Source organism: Ixodes scapularis, unplaced genomic scaffold, assembly GCF_016920785.2.
Source record: "Ixodes scapularis isolate PalLabHiFi unplaced genomic scaffold, ASM1692078v2 PGA_scaffold4__175_contigs__length_147842914, whole genome shotgun sequence".
NCBI classification, from domain to species: domain Eukaryota; kingdom Metazoa; phylum Arthropoda; class Arachnida; order Ixodida; family Ixodidae; genus Ixodes; species Ixodes scapularis.
The window spans coordinates 66,800,915-66,819,223 of record NW_024609879.1 but is presented as its reverse complement, the minus strand read 5'-3'; the positions used below and the strand labels follow the sequence as shown (position 1 = coordinate 66,819,223).

Genomic DNA, 18,309 nt, shown 5'->3' with positions numbered 1-18,309 from the left:
TGAGTGTCGCTGGCCATCAGTGCTATAGCTGCCATACTCCAACGTTTAGTGTTAAGGAGCTTATTTCGCAGAAAAGTGGCATCAGTGGCGTCGTGACAGAAGAATCCAGATTGGTGTAAAGCAAGGGCGGCCAGGCTGACCCGGCCTAAGAGCTGCAAATAAAACCACGATACTTCGAAGAGCTGCAAACTGCAGTGTTCTTTTGAACACTGCAGTTTCATAAAAGCGGAAATAGAAATATCACAGCAGAAGCATTTAGAATTCTGTTTTTTTAACACATGTGGGAAAAAATCGACAGTACTACATGTGCCAGTGCACATCATATAATGATGTGCCCTGGCACATCATTATATGAGGTTTAAAGAAGTCAATTGTCAAAACCACTCTTTTTCAGGCATGGGGTACGAGAAAATGCCAGCAGCAAGGCAGCCTCGGTGTAATGCCAGGAAGATGAGGAAGCTACTGAGAGCTGCATGACCGCAACGCGAAAACCATGCATTAGGAAGTGGTAATGCCACAGAAGCACCAAAAGGAAATGCTTGATATTGAACACAGAAATGCAATGGAGTTGATGGCAAATGTGATGCCAGGAACACAAATGTCGCTCACACAGTTCATGCAGAAGCAGTCCAGCTTACCTTCCAATGTCCAATATGCAACACCAAATTTCCAACCTTTCCCATCCGCCAGCTCCTCCAACACTAATCCCCCCTTATCTCAGCCTTGCAATCTCTCTCAAAGCGTTCCTAACCCAATCTCCCAGCCAGCCAGTCCCCTATCCCAGTGCCCTTCCCCTTCCCAGGACGAGCTGCCTACCCACCGCCATCGGTTTCCCATGCCGTCTGCCTTCCCAATGCAACCTGCTGTCCCTATGCCTCCAACCTCGCCAACCCCTTCCTTCCCAGACCCTTGCAATCACAAGAGTTTTAAACCTTTTTCCCGAGGAGTGTGCAAGGTTTTTAAGTGCAATTACCCTTCTAAAAATGTCCTATGTGCACTAAAACATTTCTGATCAGCACTGTTACTACTTGGTTGGCCCACACATCTTTGTGCATCGTGCTTCAAGTCCGTGGTGATGCCTCGCCAAACACCTGCTTTCACAGGTGCCCCCTGCGGGGCTTTCGCTTCGAGACGGGCTGACTAAAGATGAGCTGCCACACCAGGTGAGTTTCCGGCTGCCCGGTACTTGTTTCTGTGGCAGGCCCATCGCCTCTGTGCCTATGCTGCAAGCAGCTGGGTCACATGGGCCGCCAGTGCAAGGCTCCGTATTGTCGGCTGTACTGTGAGGTCAGACACGCGGAAGAGGACTGCGTCCGCACCTATGCAACCAAGACAATTAGGTAGATAACCACCACTGCAAACAATCCAGTGATGGATCACGAAGAGACTGAGGAGGCAAACGAGCAAAACCTGATGGCACTGGTAGTGGTTCGGCTGCTGCTGTGGCGGCGACACAGAAGTTGGAGCCACATATGCAAGAAAATCCGGCAAAAGTAGTACAAGAGGAAGTTGACAAGCCGGCGGCCTGTGCTTTGATAGAGACGGCTGCTCTGACACAGTCAGCAATGGATACAGCTGTTTCGCCAGCGGAGGCCGCCGCTCTGGTGATTAACTCCAAGCACAGACGTGAAGACTGGTCAAAGCCAGGTGCCAAGGAGACGAGGGCACCCATCAGGCAAAATTTGAGGCAACAAAGGACCAAAGAGGAGTAAGCCGTCAATTATCGGCTTTGCTCTAGAACTTGTTTTCCTTGTGCTGCACGCCCCTGACTCTGTCCCGCTTTCACTCCGTTTCTGTGTTGTGTGTCTTGGTTTTTTCTTTCTCACTTCTACATGTCTCAGTGCTTACCTTTTTATGTGTGTATCTGATTGATTTTGGGTTTTAATGGCGCAGTGGCTGCTAACGACATAGTACGGCAAAACAATGACAGAAGAAAAAAAATGTGGTGCTATTTAGTTAAAGGTGAGGCATGATATCAGACTTTAAAATGTTTCATGAAATGCAGACGATACAAAGAAAATCCACTAAATTAAATGTGCTGTAATAGGCCAATGCTGTTTAGGAAGCTAAAAACTTGGGTGTGAGGAACAAGAGGCACCTCTCCCAGCAAAAGGGCAGGGTGGATATCCATAATTTTTTTTTCTTTCGCTTTTTCATTTAAATATTTAATCGGTGCAGAACAAATTCTATCAGTTATTATGTTTTTAGAAGATTTTGAATTATCTTTTGATTTACTTGTGTTAACAGAGACTTGGTGTCGTTCTGGAGAGCCCATCAATCATTTGAATGGACACACTGTTTATGATTTAAATAGCTGGTCAAAGCACCGGGGATGGGGGTGTGCATTTATGCAAAATGTTTCCTTGAATGTATGGTCATTGATGAGTTCAAATACTGTTACAGATGACTAACATTTTGACTATGGAGAGTGCTAAATCTGTTTTCTGTAATGTACTGTCAGCCAAATAGCAATATTGACATGTTTTTGGGATTCCTTAACAAACTCTTTATGTTTATTGGTGAGAATAAAATCTCTTTTTACTTGGGTGGGGATCTTAATATAGACAAAATGACGTCCTCACAGCGACAATTAAAGTTTTTGTCCCTGTGTCATTCATATGGTTAAGTTAGGGTGACCAGACGTCCCGTTTTGGCCAAGACAGTCCCGTTTTTGAGGTCCGCTTCTGCCGTCCCGTCTTTTTGTCCCCGTAAAGGATCATGTCCTGTTTTCGCAGGAGTGCGTAGTTTTGAAATTGGCACCAAGCAAATTGAAGCAAACTGAAACTATGCCTACTCGTTACAAGTATATTCATCATCAGGCCTACGAACGTGGGGACTGCGGGCGGATCCGGCGCTGGCGCATAGGTGGCGGGCCAGCCAAAGGCCAACACACGTGGGAACAATATGCTAAGACATTTTCCATAGGTCGAACCAGTGAGACGTGATCTTGGTACTGAAGGAGACTGCTACCACTATGTACCAGTCCCGAGACTCCTCGGTAAACTGTGCGAGGTTCCCGACGTCGCTGCTCAACTCGCCACACCACAACCACTCCTTAATGACCCCAAGGTGTACATGAACTTTACTGATGAGATCCTGTTTCAAGACCTCATGGGTCTCATCTCGGAACGAGTGCAATACACCATTTTTCTTATGATGAACAGTGATGAGGTGGAGACCTGCAATCCTCTAGGAGCCAAACGGGACATGCACAAGCTGCCTGCTGTGTATTTTCTTATGATGAACAGTGATGAGGTGGCGATCTGCAATCCTCAAGGAGCCAAATGGGACATGCACAGGCTGCCTGCTATGTATTTACTTATGATGAACAGTGATGAGGTGGAGATCTGCAATCCTCTAGGAGCCAAACGGGACATGCACAGGCTGCCTGCTATGTATTTACTTATGATGAACAGTGATGAGGTGGAGATCTGAAATCCTCTAAGAGCCAAACGGGACATGCACAAGCTGCCTGCTGTGTATTTTCTTATGATGAACAGTGATGAGGTGGAGATCTGCAATCCTCAAGGACAGTGGTTCCCAAATAGGGGTCTGCGGACCCCAGGGGGTCCCGCGAAGCCACTTCTGGGGTCCGCGAGACCCTCAACAAAATGTTTTTTTTTTTTAGTTGCCACGTTTTTTGTAGTTTGAAGCGCGACTGTGCCACGTATTGATGAACTGACCAGAATGAAGTGATGTGGCACCTTTGTTTTATGTTTTTTCTGCTACGTAGCAATAAAAGGCACCTGTTTCATGCTCCAGATGTGTTAACTTACTAACGTCCCCCTTCCCTTCCCCCCCCCCCCCCTCCCCCCCCTCTGGAAGGGGTCCCCCATCACTGCCAGCGGTCCGCAAGGGGTCCCCGACACATCCATGGCTGGGAATTACTGCTCTAGGAGCCAAACGGGACATGCACAAGCTGCCTGCTGTGTATTTTCTTATGATGAACAGTGATAAGGTGGATATCTGCAGTCCTCTAGGAGCCAAACGGGACATGCACAAGCTGCCTGCTGTGTATTTTCTTATGATGAACAGTGATAAGGTGGAGATCTGCAGTCCTCTAGGAGCCAAACGGGACATGCACAAGCTGCCTGCTGTGTATTTTCTTATGATGAATAGTGATGAGGTGGAAATCTGCAATCCTCTAGGAGCCAAACGGGACATGCACAAGCTGCCTGCCGTGTATTTTCTTATGATGAACAGTGATGAGGTGGAGATCTGCAATCCTCTAGGAGGCAAACGGGACATGCACAAGCTACTTGCTGTGTATTTTCTTATGATGAATAGTGATGAGGTGGAAATCTGCAATCCTCTAGGAGCCAAACGGGACATGCACAAGCTGCCTGCCGTGTATTTTCTTATGATGAACAGTGATGAGGTGAAGATCTGCAATCCTCTAGGAGCCAAACGGGACATGCACAAGCTGCCTGCCGTGTATTTTCTTATGATGAACAGTGATGAGGTGGAGATCTGCAGTCCTCTAGGAGCCAAACGGGACATGCACAAGCTGCCTGCTGTGTATTTTCTTATGATGAACAGTGATGAGGTGGAGATCTGCAATCGTCTAGGAGCCAAACGGGACATGCAGAAGCTGCCTGCCGTGTATTTTCTTATGATGAACAGTGATGAGGTGGAGATCTGCAATCCTCTAGGAGCCAAACGGGACATGCACAAGCTGCCTGCCGTGTATTTTCTTATGATGAACAGTGATGAGGTGGAGATCTGCAATCCTCTAGGAGGCAAACGGGACATGCACAAGCTACTTGCTGTGTATTTTCTTATGATGAATAGTGATGAGGTGGAAATCTGCAATCCTCTAGGAGCCAAACGGGACATGCACAAGCTGCCTGCCGTGTATTTTCTTATGATGAACAGTGATGAGGTGGAGATCTGCAATCCTCTAGGAGCCAAACGGGACATGCACAAGCTGCCTGCCGTGTATTTTCTTATGATGAACAGTGATGAGGTGGAGATCTGCAGTCCTCTAGGAGCCAAACGGGACATGCACAAGCTGCCTGCTGTGTATTTTCTTATGATGAATAGTGATGAGGTGGAAATCTGCAATCCTCTAGGAGCCAAACGGGACATGCACAAGCTGCCTGCCGTGTATTTTCTTATGATGAACAGTGATGAGGTGGAGATCTGCAATCCTCTAGGAGCCAAACGGGACATGCACAAGCTGCCTGCCGTGTATTTTCTTATGATGAACAGTGATGAGGTGGAGATCTGCAATCCTCTAGGAGGCAAACGGGACATGCACAAGCTACTTGCTGTGTATTTTCTTATGATGAACAGTGATGAGGTGGAGATCTACAATCCTCTAGGAGTCAAACGGGAGACGCACAAGCTGCCTGCTGTGTATTTTACCTTGTTGAACCTCCATCCAAGGCTCAAGTCGCAGCTAAGGTTCATCTACCTGGTGCTCCTTGTAAAGTTTGAGGATGTACAAGAGCATGGCTTGGACATCATTATGAGGCCATTTATCAGTGACCTGAAAGAACTGCAATCATCTGGACTTACACTCATGAACAGAGGAGCAGTGCACAATGCACAAGTGTTTGTGTTCTGTGTGAGTGGAGATAACCTGTCAATGAACTGCCTTGCAGTGTTTTCATGTTTCAGTCAGGGCAGGTATGCCACTTTTGCATGGCAGCATTTAAAAGTTTGTCAGAGCTCACAACAGAGCACCTTTGTGTCTTGCATTCAGCTGAGGCACATAAACAGCACTTGCAAGACATTGCTGTTAACCCAAAAGCCAACAAGAAACTCTATGGTCTCAATGAACGCTCTACAATGTTAGAACTGCCCTAGTTTGATGTCACACGCCAGTTGCCTCCCGGCATGATGTACAACATTTTGAAAGGGGGGTTCGAGTGCATTCTCCAACCAGTTTTAACCCATTAGGGACCGGTGTACTTTTAAAAGTACAGCTACAATATTATTTTTTAAAAACTGTAAAATAAATATTTCGATTTCAGTAGTTCTTTATTTTACCACCAGAGGGATAACCTACACCTCCAAATCAAGGATTAGCGTTCGCAGTGCTCAGGGGCGCATATGTCTACGGTCAAATATAGACAAACTCCGCTCCCGCCAACCGCTGAGGTGAGTGCTTCGAAATTTTGTTCTCCTGGCTGAAGTATGCAATCATTCGCGACAGTGTTTTGCATACACCTGCAAGAAAGATAGAAATAAACGCTGAGTGCTGTGAATGCTACATACCTTTCATACTTTTTGTGGTATGCAAATCTAAACGTTGCTGTACTATATATAGTACGCTGGGCTTTCGTGTATACACAATGGCGCTCGCTATTCCACGCACCCACTATAATGGAACCGGACGTTTTCTTCAGCACAAAACTGTTTTGTCGACTCAGCGAAGCCCTCGAAGCTGCAGCAGATACAGCAGAGAATGCTGAAGACGACGTGGATGTCGTCATAATTCCTCCGGACCCATCACCGGATACCGACGAGGAAGAAGGAGACGAGGACTGTACGGGCTCTGCGCCCGTAAATGACGTTTCTGGTTAGAAATGTTTTCTTTCTTACTGAGACTGCAATTCGTAAGCGCTTTGGAAGTTATCAATGATTGATATTTGAGACCGCGGCGTCACCAGGATACAGGTCTTGCTCTTTGCCGCGGCTATTCTACAGTATGTAGTGGGGCCAAAGTGGGAGAACGTTGTAAATAAATGCAGGTTGGTGAACCGGTCAAAGTGGAAATGTTTTGTCCTGTGAATTTGTGTATCAGCGTTCGCAGATGTTGCCGATTTTTTTTTTATTTTTTTTTATTTTGACGCCTCTTGTTGTGTATGCTTTCAACTTTGCATCTAATATTTAGAAGTGGTGTTCATGCCGCGCTGCCACTGTTGATTTTCGCGCTTTCTGCAGCTGTCTTTGCTTTGTAGCTCCTGTAAAATAGCCTTTGAAGCGTTACAGGTTCGTTACATCAAAGTCTGCCTTTTTGCAGGCACTCTGGAAGTTCACTGGCGTGCTAAGGAAGAAGAAGCTGACAAGCGCGTCCCTCCGGTGAAGCGGGCAAAGGTCGCTGCCGTAAACTGTAGCCGAAAAGAACCTGAGTACACCTGGGGGAACTCCACTGACGGAGCAGTAGTGCGCAAGGCCGAGTTGAGAACTCTGTATGAAGGTTATTCACCCAGTCAAATCTTCAGTACCATCTTTGATGATCACATACTTACACACATTATAGTACAGACTGGCAACTATGCGAAACAGAAAAACGAACATGGCTTTTCCCTCAGTTTGGATGATCTGAAAAGGTTCATCGGTATCCTTTTGCTGTCTGGTTACCACAGCCTTCCTCGACAGAAGCTTTACTGGTGCGTTGACGAAGATGTTGGAGTGCCATACGCAGCCAAGTGCATGAGCCGAAATAGGTTTTACAAGATAAAAAGATTCTCACACCTAGCTGATAGTGACTTGATCGGGGGATCAACTGATCGAATGTACAAAATACGTCCTCTCATGAACCTTCTGAATGAGCGATTTCAGCAGCATGGAATCTTTCACCGAAACCTTTCAGTAGATGAGTCCATGGTGAAATACTTTGGGCACCATCCTTGCAAACAATTCATGCATGGCAAGCCCATTCGTTTTGGCTACAAGAATTGGATGATGTGCAGTGATGACGGGTATTGTTATGCTTTTGATACCTACTGCAGGAAATCTGCAAAAACAGATAACAACCCTCTAGGAAGTCGTGTCGTTCTTTCTCTGCTTGAAGCAACTTCAAACCCGAGTGACCATATTGTCTTTTTTGATAATTTTTTTACCAGTCAGAGTTTCCTTGCTGCACTCCGTAATAAAGGATTTAGGGCTACAGGTACCCTTCGTGAGAGCCGGCAAATGAAGTGCCCTCTTCCAAGTAAGAAAGAAATGGAAAAAAAACAGAGAGGACACTTTTCCCATTGCTTTGACCCTGTCGGTGAGGTTCTTCTTGTGAAGTGGAAGGACAGTAGTGTAGTAACAATGGCTACCAACTACGACGGAATTGTACCCATGTGCTCTGTAAAACGGTGGTCATCTTCAGCACAGGAGAAAGTGAATGTGCAACAACCTAAACTGTTCAGCAGCTATAACTGCAGTATGGGAGGGGTAGACCTCTTAGACCAAGCTGCAAACAACTATAGAGTTCGCATTCGTGGCAAAAAGTGGTGGTGGCCTTTGTTTACTCAGATGCTGAATGTGGCCGTGATGAATTCTTGGAAAATTCATCAGTTGATTGCAGATGAGCCGGTCGACCTCCTTGCCTTCCTACGAAATGTCACACGGTACTACCTCCGCCTCGGTACAAAAGACTATTACATCCGTAGGCGGCCAGCCTCCATCGTGAGTGACATTGTTTTGGACAAAGGAGGGCACTTTCCTAGCAAATTGGAAAAGCAATTGCGCTGCCAGTATTGCCACAAGAGGTCCATGTGGGCATGCGCAAAGTGCAACATTACACTTTGTTTGAAGCACGGATGCTTCAAGAAGTTTCATGCGTCAAAGTAGCAATATTGAGCAAATGTCCATTTTGCTATGTAAAAGTCCCATTGTACTATTGAAAGTACACCTCTGTAACTTCTGAATGAATAAATGAATTTTTGACAAACTCGAGGAATCTTCTTCCTGTGCAAAGCAGACATTGTACCCCAAAAATAAACAAAATTGGTCTGGTAGATTTTTCTTGGTCCCTAATGGGTTAAAGGCGTTAGTTGAGGGGGGCACGTTGGCGTATGGTGATTTGGATTGCATCACTTCATTTGAGAACAAGTGGAATGACAAAAAAAAAACCTGTTGCAATGAATAGGTCTTTTCTAGCAAGCAAGACTAACCTGAAGGGCACCACTGCTGTGGTGCCCTTCGGTGCTGCCTTTTGAGACTATTGGGTTTGACTCTTGGGGACCTGGTACCAGAAGGTGATGTGGACTGGGAGTTGTACCTGCAATTGCACGAAATGGTGGACATCAGCTTTGCCACAGTAATGTCCTGTGAATACATTCCATACTTGAAGACAACTGTGCAGGCATTTCTTGTAGACTTCGCTCAGCGCTATGGCGCTGCAGCCCTAACCCCGAAGATGCATTACCTGGTGCATTACGCCAAATTATTTTGGGAACTTGGACCGCTGCTGGAATTTTGGTCTATAAGGTTCGACACCACACATCAGTATTTTAAGAGCCTCCCCTCACACATCAAAAGCTTCCTCAACATCACTGTAACTGTATCAACACGGCATCAGCTGATGCAGAGTCACCAGCTCAAAGAACTTCCATTTGAGAGCTCATGGTCTCATATGGAAAGCCAGTCGAGCAGAGTGCTCTACCTCTTTGTGCTCAAGGAGTCCTGCCACTGAGTGCGCAGCAGATGTCACATGCATCGCTCGACCACCGCGACTTCCGTTGTGGTACTGTCCTGGTAAAAGCTTCCCAGGATGCTGAGCAAGACACCTGTAGGGTGGAAGCTCCGTATGCTGCCGAGCGCAGACTTTTTGTTTTGATGGGGTCGCTAACCAGCAAAGGTTTTGACAGGCACAGGTTTTGTTATCGTGCAAGTTGCCGTGGTCAGCTGGGAGACATTGTACATTTGTAAGAATAGATGTTGCAGTAATTATACCTGATGCACAAATCATGCATACTAATATGTGCTATCTGTTCTAGTCGTAGTATTATACGTTGTGAATTGTATTTATATTTCTCCGTCTGTGTGCTCAAGTTAAGGCTGTGACTGGTATGTACTGTCTTAGGGCTGCATACAAAGGATACCAATGTTTGAACATTCTCATCGCCCGAGTGAGGCGAGTTTGTTAGGGCTGGTATGCTCGAACGCTGACTTTGTCTATGTGAGCTGAAAATCGGATCTCGTGTTGATTTGTCGCGGCTAAAATGGCATGTGCTTCTACCATCTGCGGGGAAATAATGCACGTTGGTGAGATTTATGCTCTCGGTAAATTTGCGACGTGAGGCCGCGAACAAATTGCCACCGTCGACGACGTCCACAAACACAAACCCACGTGCATTTCTGCTGTCTAGAGGGCAACGTTACCGAATGGGTGGATGCATGTTTTCTTCTCGGGCGTGCAGATTTCTCATTGCGACACACAGCTAGAGTGCCGTAGCCAAGAATAGCAACTCAACGCGCAAGATAAAAATTCACCGACCAGGCCGACGTCCCATCACTGGGCCATGTCCTCAACGGAGGGCAAAATCGTCACCGGCATGCAACGCGAGATAGGAAGTCGCCCCAAAACGACCGGCGAAATTTTTCTGAATCACCTCCCAACCAGCTTGAATCCCCCAATTTCGGAAGAGTGAGTTTTGCTTGCTCAAAATTCAAATCTGGAGTCAGAACGACCAGTGGTAGACATGCGCTTCAAGAAAGGCGATCCCGACATGCGCTAAAACGACTGGTGGAATATCCTATTAGTCTCACTCAACGTTTCATGTTGCGACCTATTTTCATCTTCAGGTATCATTAGAGCACATCAAAAATATGTGTGAGCTTGACGAAAAACACGAGCTGAAGTTGCTGCCAGGCCTGAAGCTGAAGGACCTAAACCCCAATCACTTCGAAAAAAGGAATGTGGCTTCAGCAGTGTCCTTATTAAACCACAGTGTCGGTGCAGCCATAAGGTGTCTTGTCAGCCTGCAGGAGCTCCCCCAAAAGGCGCTCACAACAGCGTGGTTTTTAGATCAAGTGTTTCAATGGTTCTCTTAGATGATATCTCGAGCAATCAAAACTGCGCTCAGCGACTTCTGTCCTCAGAAAGGCCACGAAGCAAAGGTTTTTCTGGAAAACTTCAAGGAAATGTTTTCCTTGCTGATAATCTTAGAAAAGCTCTCCCAGGGCATGTGGAAGTCAGTTCAAACTGGAGTACTAATATTCACAGAGGCAGCTTTGCACCTGCGCAACTACTTCCTTAATCAGCAAAGCTTCAAGTATGTCTTCTTGAGCAGATTCAGCCAAGACATACTTGAAAACCCATAGAAAGACCCCAAATCCTCGTGCACGAGAGTTCAGGTCGGCGTTCAGGATAATTGTGCTAGCAAAGTTTTCCCAACCCATTCGTCAAGGGGGCTATGCTGTGGACGACACCGTACACCTTATGGACTTTCTGTGCAAATGCACGGACCTTGCCGAGCATCATGGAGAGATCCTGAATGATTATGATGAGGAGGAGGAGTTGGAGCTGTGTACGCAGGAAAAGGAAAGCCTCATTTACCTCTCGGGTTATGTTTCCAGAAGCATAACCCAAAAGTACAAGTTGTGCCACACATGTAAAGATTCTTTTGTGGTCCGTCGGAGCCAAGCTCCTCCACTCATCGCTCTCAAATCCTACGTGAAGGCGGACAACACACCCCTGTTCATTCCATCAGACAGTGTAGTGCAGTTACTACAAAGTGCCGAACACAGCTTCAGATCGCACGAAGAGGTTATTGAAGAGTATGTGCCAAATCAGTGACCTGGGACCGCTAATTGCTGGGACAGTGCCGTCATTCTTTGCATCTCCTATGTGCCATAATGTTGCTGAGTGGTTGGTATCACAGTTTTTTATGTGTCGCTGCGGTTTGCTCTCAAACAAGAGAATGCAAAGCTGCTGGCCCAGCTTAAGCAATCGGGGAAATGTGGCTCACAAAGTGCAAGTATGCATGTATTTTCCAGAAATTGCGTGTACCACAATTTCTGGACTAGCTCACGGAGTGTACCATATTTTCAGGATTATAACAGTCCACGGACTACATGTTAAAAGTGGCTCATTGACGATTTCCAGTTACAGTAGAATCTCTATGATACGATCACGGTTCATTCGAATCTGGAGATGATACGAATTTTTCGAAATCTCAGCCAAAGTCCTTTAAGACTAATGTATTACGTTTCGGGATAGTCCGAATGCTTCATCGGGCCACAGTGGATCATACGAACAATGATCGACAACGTTTACATGTCCTTTAGGGCGGTATCACTCGGCTCCGACAACTGTAGCCGCTGTTTTTGCATTATTTTTCTTGCCGTTCTTTCTACAGATTCATAACAACCGCGGCTGCGTTCCAAAACTCGAAACACACCCACATCCACCGTTACTGCACTATCTGTGTTGTCACGTGATTCGAATTCGAATTACTGGAGTAACTAGTAACTCACATTCACCTACTCCAGGGTTGCTGCTTTATTTTTATTGTCAAGTGATAAGCGGGTTTTAGCAACTCTCAGTTACTCGAGTGAACACGAGAAACGACTTTCGGAATCGGCATTGATGATTTGAACGTCAACAAGCAAGCATTCTTTGTTTGCACGCACATGCGAACGTCTGTAAAACTCTATGCAATTTTCATCAATTAACTTTTGGGAGGATATTTCTCATCCTGCCTCGTCTGGCCAGTGTGAGTTGCGACTTGATTAAACATGTCTCGCAAGAGAAAATCGCTGTCTTTCAAAGAGAAGCTGGAAGTTCTGAGGAAAATGGATGAGGACCCTAAAAGAAAACGCAAGGATTTGGTGAAGGAGTTTTGGCACGTTTTTACACATACCAAAACTGTCTCCCGAGTGATATTGAAAAAAGAAGACTCGGAAGAACATCACTGACTTCTTTTGTCACGACTGTGACCAATAAACGGCAAGTAGTCCCCACGTTGCTTTCATGTACTTATGTGACTTGTTTTTCGTTCATACAAATTTCGAATTATACAAATATTTTCCGCGATCCCGCAAGATTCGCATCATCAAGATTCTACTGTACGACAGCTCTACATTTCTATCAATCTGGTAATGCTGACGATTTTTTGTGTTCTTCAAAACTGCATTGCCAGATAGTTGTTTTTGTACCCATCTATCTTGTCTCCACATTTTCAAAGTGCTGGTTCTATCGTTTTGAAATAACTATTTTTGGTATTATGGATGTATTTTCTTTTTAAATCATTGTCTGCCCTTCTACAATACTCCAAGAAATTGCTGTAGGCAGTTCTGTGAATAAACATATTCCAGAGACTGTTAGTGCTGTGCTTGTTCACAATTTCTTCAAAGGACCATGTCAGTGGTAGTAAAATAGTTTAATAAGTTCAGCAAGATGTAGGTTGGTGTTGCACACTGAAAGTAAACAGAGCTCTATTGCCCTGTTGTCAGGGCAGAATATACCAATCAAAAGGAAAACAGTCAATCTCGGCATCACTCTGGTCCCTGCAACAAATTTGACTCATTAAAAAAGACGCATCTGCATTGAAAGTGGAACGTCAATGAACTTTTTCTATATTAGGCGGTTTGCACCTTGCGGCCTCTCCCGAAATTTGGAGTGCCGTTAAACATTATTCGCGAGTTCCTAATGTTTGCGATTCAAGCAAATTCAAAATTTAGCCAAACCATGCAAAAACCTCTCAATTTGGGCATTTAGAATTCGCAAAATGGCTAAAAATTTGGATAAAAAAGAAAAAATTGCACTATTTTAGCATCAAAGTGCGGGTGCTCGACATTCCTCCTCACATTCGCATATCATTGGGGCACACAAAGGTAAAACACTGCTCAGCCTACATAATACCAAATAAACTGTCTGTTGAAAAAAAATAAAAATAAAAAGCCACTCAGGCTGAGCCGTGGCACCCACTTTTCGATTAAACGCAAAGGGAAAATAAGCAGGCGTGCGCTCTTTTGCTTCTTGCGATCGCTCAAGGGGGAAGGTCCTCCGAAAGTTGGGCACACAGCGGGCTCACAATGCTGTTCCGGCAACAGCGACTTGACGACTTTACTTCACCACGACACAACACCACACATCACAACGATGTGCGACCTGCAGTTGAGCTTTTTGCAAATTGACAGGGTAACAGGAAACGACGGGAAGACGATGACGGCGCATGCGCGGCTCGTTGCTGCACTATTTTTCTTAAGCAGCATGCTGCCTCTCGTCTGCACCTTTGTGCCCTCTACAAAAACCGACTGTGGCTTCCCGCAGCACTTGGCTCCAGATAGGCACCATTGCGGTACTCTGGCTCTGCAAGCAGAGCCTATACAGTTACTCTATGCCTTTTTACCCGTTCAGACTGTGCTAGCCTTTAAATAGTGGCGAAAGAGTTCCTTTTTTCTATAAAAAAAAAAAGATAAAGAAAACATCTGATTCTTTTGTTCAGCTTATCTTTGGACGCTTGACCTAAAGAGCTGGGCTTGGGGGAGAAGATTAGGCCATTCTTTTCATATCAGGCAGAAAGACCCCCGTCAAGCTGCTTATAGCAGCTTCTTGTCTGGAGGTCCCTCCAGTGTAAACCTGGAAAAATAAAGCTTGAATTGAAACAGAAGGATAGTCACAATACTATACCTCGTTTCAGCTTAAGTCCAGACGCAGCTGACGCTACGAGCTAATGGGACAAATCAAGCAGCATCAAAAGTGCCAACCACTGGGCCTTTTTTGTTTATGATTGGTTTAGCGATGATGGAACACATACAGAAACATGACGAACACCAAGACGGTGCCCGTTTGATGCTCGCTCACCGGTGCCATCAGCTCGTAGCGACAGGCTGCGCCTAGACGTAAGGTAAAAAAAAGTATAGCACGAGTTTGAATTGCCCTGTACCCCAAAAGTCCACAAAACATAATTCCTTCTTGCAGAAATCCTACCTCCAAGTCAAATAAAATCAAAATTTATTTTATGTTACCCAAATTACATATTGTATGATTTGTTTTTGTTTTTCGGGGGTTCGTCTTAACAATGAAATATCCAAACCATCGCGCATGCTCAGCACGGCCGGCACGCTAGGGACGTTGGTTTGCTTGTAAAGACAAGCTGGTGTTGAACAACTATAATCCTTTGCGTGATGGAGAGGGTGTGCATTTCTGCACGTTGCACTACGTGAACCGACGAACCTGTCGCCGCCTCAGTCAAACGTTTGTCCGTGGCGTATGGTTCGTTCCAGAGTTGTTCTCTTCTTTTTTTTTTTTTTTGTGTCGGCATGTTTTTTAGACAAATCTATGGGTCAAAGCGAAAAGGAAAATCATACTTAGCAAATATAGTAAGTGACATGCACATGAAGCTTCCATTGGTTCAACCAATTCACTCCGCGATGTCGATGCCCACGCTGCTTGTTCGGAAGCCTTGGCAGCGCCTGAGAGCGGCGATCATCCGTGAGACGGCATGCGCTTTGTTCAGACTTGGAATACTGTGCCATGGTAACTGAACCTCCAGAAGGCTGTCAGGACACCGATCAGGTAGATCCTTCAGCTTCTTCTTTGGATACCTCTACGGGTCGCACACCAGACACAACTGCTGTGGCCGCACCAGAGGGGCGTCGCATAGCTGACATCGAGCAGTTCTTCCAATCTCTGCAAGACTCAAGGCATGAGCCTTTTGGCTGCACTTTTGCTGACATGGCACTCATATCTGAGAGGCGGCACTGGTTGCGCAGTTCCTTCACGTTCAAATGCAGGATGTGCAGCCAGGTAGACGTAATAGAGTCAGAGCCACGGCCTGAAAAGGATTATGGACGTCAACAGCGCTGCTTTTTCTGAGGTTATGTCTATTGGCGCTGGATTTTCCAATCTTTCAGAATGGCTTGTAGCCTTGAACACACCTCAGGAATCTTACAGACAGCGAAGACACTGACACTGCAGCCAGCGGTGATGTTGCAGACGACGAGGATCCACTTCAAGTGCCCGAGACTATTGTGGACATGGCGTGCCTCTACGGTTCTCTTGATGACTCAGCTGTGAGAGAAGCGACATTCCCAGTGACTGAGCACGACCAGGTGGAACTCTGCACACGTGCTCAAGCAAACTTGGACGAGTGGTCAAGGCAATGAGTGGACAGGTTAACAGAGTTCACACCTGAAAAGGTACTCTCGTGCTGCACTGGGGCAGAGGAGATTGTCTCCCAAGTGATGGGCTATATCAAGACACCCGATGTGTTCAGTGTGAGATGGGGCAGGAAAGACCAAGTCAAGGCTCAAAATTGCTTCAATGATGATGAAGCACACAAGCACAGGGGCTTTGAGGTCAGAAGGTGTGGCTTGTTTGTGGACTCCGAAAGGCCATATTTAGGAGCTTCTCCTGATGGCATTGTGTCTTGTTGTTGCACAGATGCAGTACTGAAGATTAAGTGTCCAGCGTCATGCACAAACCTTACAATTGATAAAGCTAAGGTAAAACTGCCATACCTCGATGCTGATGCGCGTCTAAAGAAAGGTCACTTGCATTATGCTCAGGTTCAAATGCAGATGGCACTTGTTAAAACAACCAGAGCATTCTTTGCCGTCTTCACAAATGTGGGCATAAATGTGGAAGAAGTCAAGTTTAATGAGTGCTTTTGGAACACAGCCGTCAGTGAGGCAAAGGAGTTCTACTTCGGTCACATTTCCACAGAAATTCACGGCAGAGAATTCTGCTGAAAAAAATTGGATGCGAACACCATGTGCATGCGCAAAACACAGAAGCCCGGACCAGTCCTACGACGCAAGTTATGTAATGTAGCCATCCACCTGAAATGTGTGAAACTGCGACGTACACCTAAAACATGGGTGCGCTCAGTTCGTAAACTTGCAAATAGACCTGCTGTTTATTGCAAGTATGTTAGTACCAGTGGCGCCAATTTAGCAGTTTTCCTGCAAGATTTAGCGGAGTGGTGTGTTCTTTAGCAGGAAAAATTGCTTATTTGTGCTTGAAGACATTAAGCTCTGTGCTCGGGGTCTGCTGGAAAGCAGTGCATCCTCACAGTGGAAAGTAAGTTGGTCCCTGAATGCAGGCTGTAACCAGGGACGCTGAAACAGATTCCCTTGTTTGGCAGTTGAGACCGGTTTGTTTGCACATACATATCGGTCAGAGATTTTCTAATCTAATCGGGAAAGGACACGAAACTTACGAAATGAAAGGCAAGCAAACCGCCAACCTGCATCGCGGGAACAGCTAAGAAAAGCGGTTGAGCGAGAACGACCGGAGGTCTCCGGGGACCCATTTCGGTTGGAGTGACTAATCGCGCACTCGTGATGAGCTTCACCCGAAACAGTGTGAATTCGAAGTGTACCACAGCTATCGGTGTTCAAAAAGTCCTACGCGTATATCGGCAACAAGCGATTTCTTTGAAGTCGCAGGAATTCTTGGGGTGTGGTTTGGATCAGCAAATGACAGCTTGTACCGCATTGTGTTGAACCGTCATGGAGCTCTTCCATCTCCTTTTTGTGTTTGTGTGGTTGTTCTGCAGTGCCCGTATAGACATATGTCTCGGAATACATCTTTCAAGTCCGTTAAGTTTATGGTAAGTGCACTGCAACCTACTTGTTGCCAACGAGTGACCACTGTTCTACGGGTACTCTTCCAGATTATCTATAGGATTAGGCAGTGTCTATTGTTCCAGCAGCATGAACAATAATTTCCCCGAAATTCTACCGGCAGTCGCCTTCTGTAAGGATCGACGAGGGTTCCGCGGTTGGGCCGTTAGCACCAGGGAGATTTGGCTGGGGGGAAAGCGCTAGTGTGAACACTTCCCGTGGCAGGCGACCTCGAGAGGCAGGCATACTTTACGACGCGAGGTTCGGAACGCGAATTTTCTGCCGAGAGAATTTGAGCGAACGTTCCGGGCCGGGAAAATAAAGTTACACCACCACCACCACCAGAACGCAGTGGTTCTGGCCGGCGCTGTTTACACGGCGCGTTTACATCGGTTTAGTCTTTCTCGCCCGAGTGTGGGGGGTCGCGGCAGAACGGCAACGTCAGACCGCCTCTGGCAGAATGAATTGCGGGATGGCTCACTTAGTCGGCGCTATCCACACTGGGGTCGGTTGTCTGCTTCGCCGTGCGAGATATGGTTTTGCTTGCATCCGAACCAGCCCGACCTTTGACCGTGAGATGTACGCAGACCGCGGGTTCCCACCCGGGAATACAAACAATTTCCACGTGGCGAGAAAGTGAGCCGATTGGTTGGCGGTGGGAAACGCCTGTCTCACGACGCATCGAGGATTCGCCGGTCCACTAAAAGGGGACGGACCAGCGAGCGACTTGGATGGGAAACTCAGCGAGTGAGTTTAGTTTGTGCTGGAGCTCGAGAGCTGTCGCTCCGTAATCGAGTCAGGTCGTGGGATTCCGAGGGACCTCTGTCCCTGTAATCGGGGCGTAATCCCACGAGCCAGCCAACTCCCGAGCTCGGATAAGCTAACACCCGACCACCTTTTCCCCAACCCCGTACAGGGGAAGTTATCACTTCGAAGTATTGTTTATTTTTGTATTTTCATTCGCTACAAAAGTATTAAATTGTTTATTGAAAAGTAATTCCGAAATTCAACTGAATTAGTCGTCGACAGCCAAGGGAAGCAACATCGTCTCCGGCAAGACCCGCCCAG

The 18,309-nt window shown here is 46.4% G+C and overlaps 1 pseudogene; it reads left to right on the top strand.

The window, feature by feature from the left end:
• Positions 1 to 15,858: 15,858 nt before the first annotated feature.
• On the top strand, positions 15,859 to 16,883 carry LOC115325085 (annotated as a pseudogene).
• Positions 16,884 to 18,309: the final 1,426 nt, after the last annotated feature.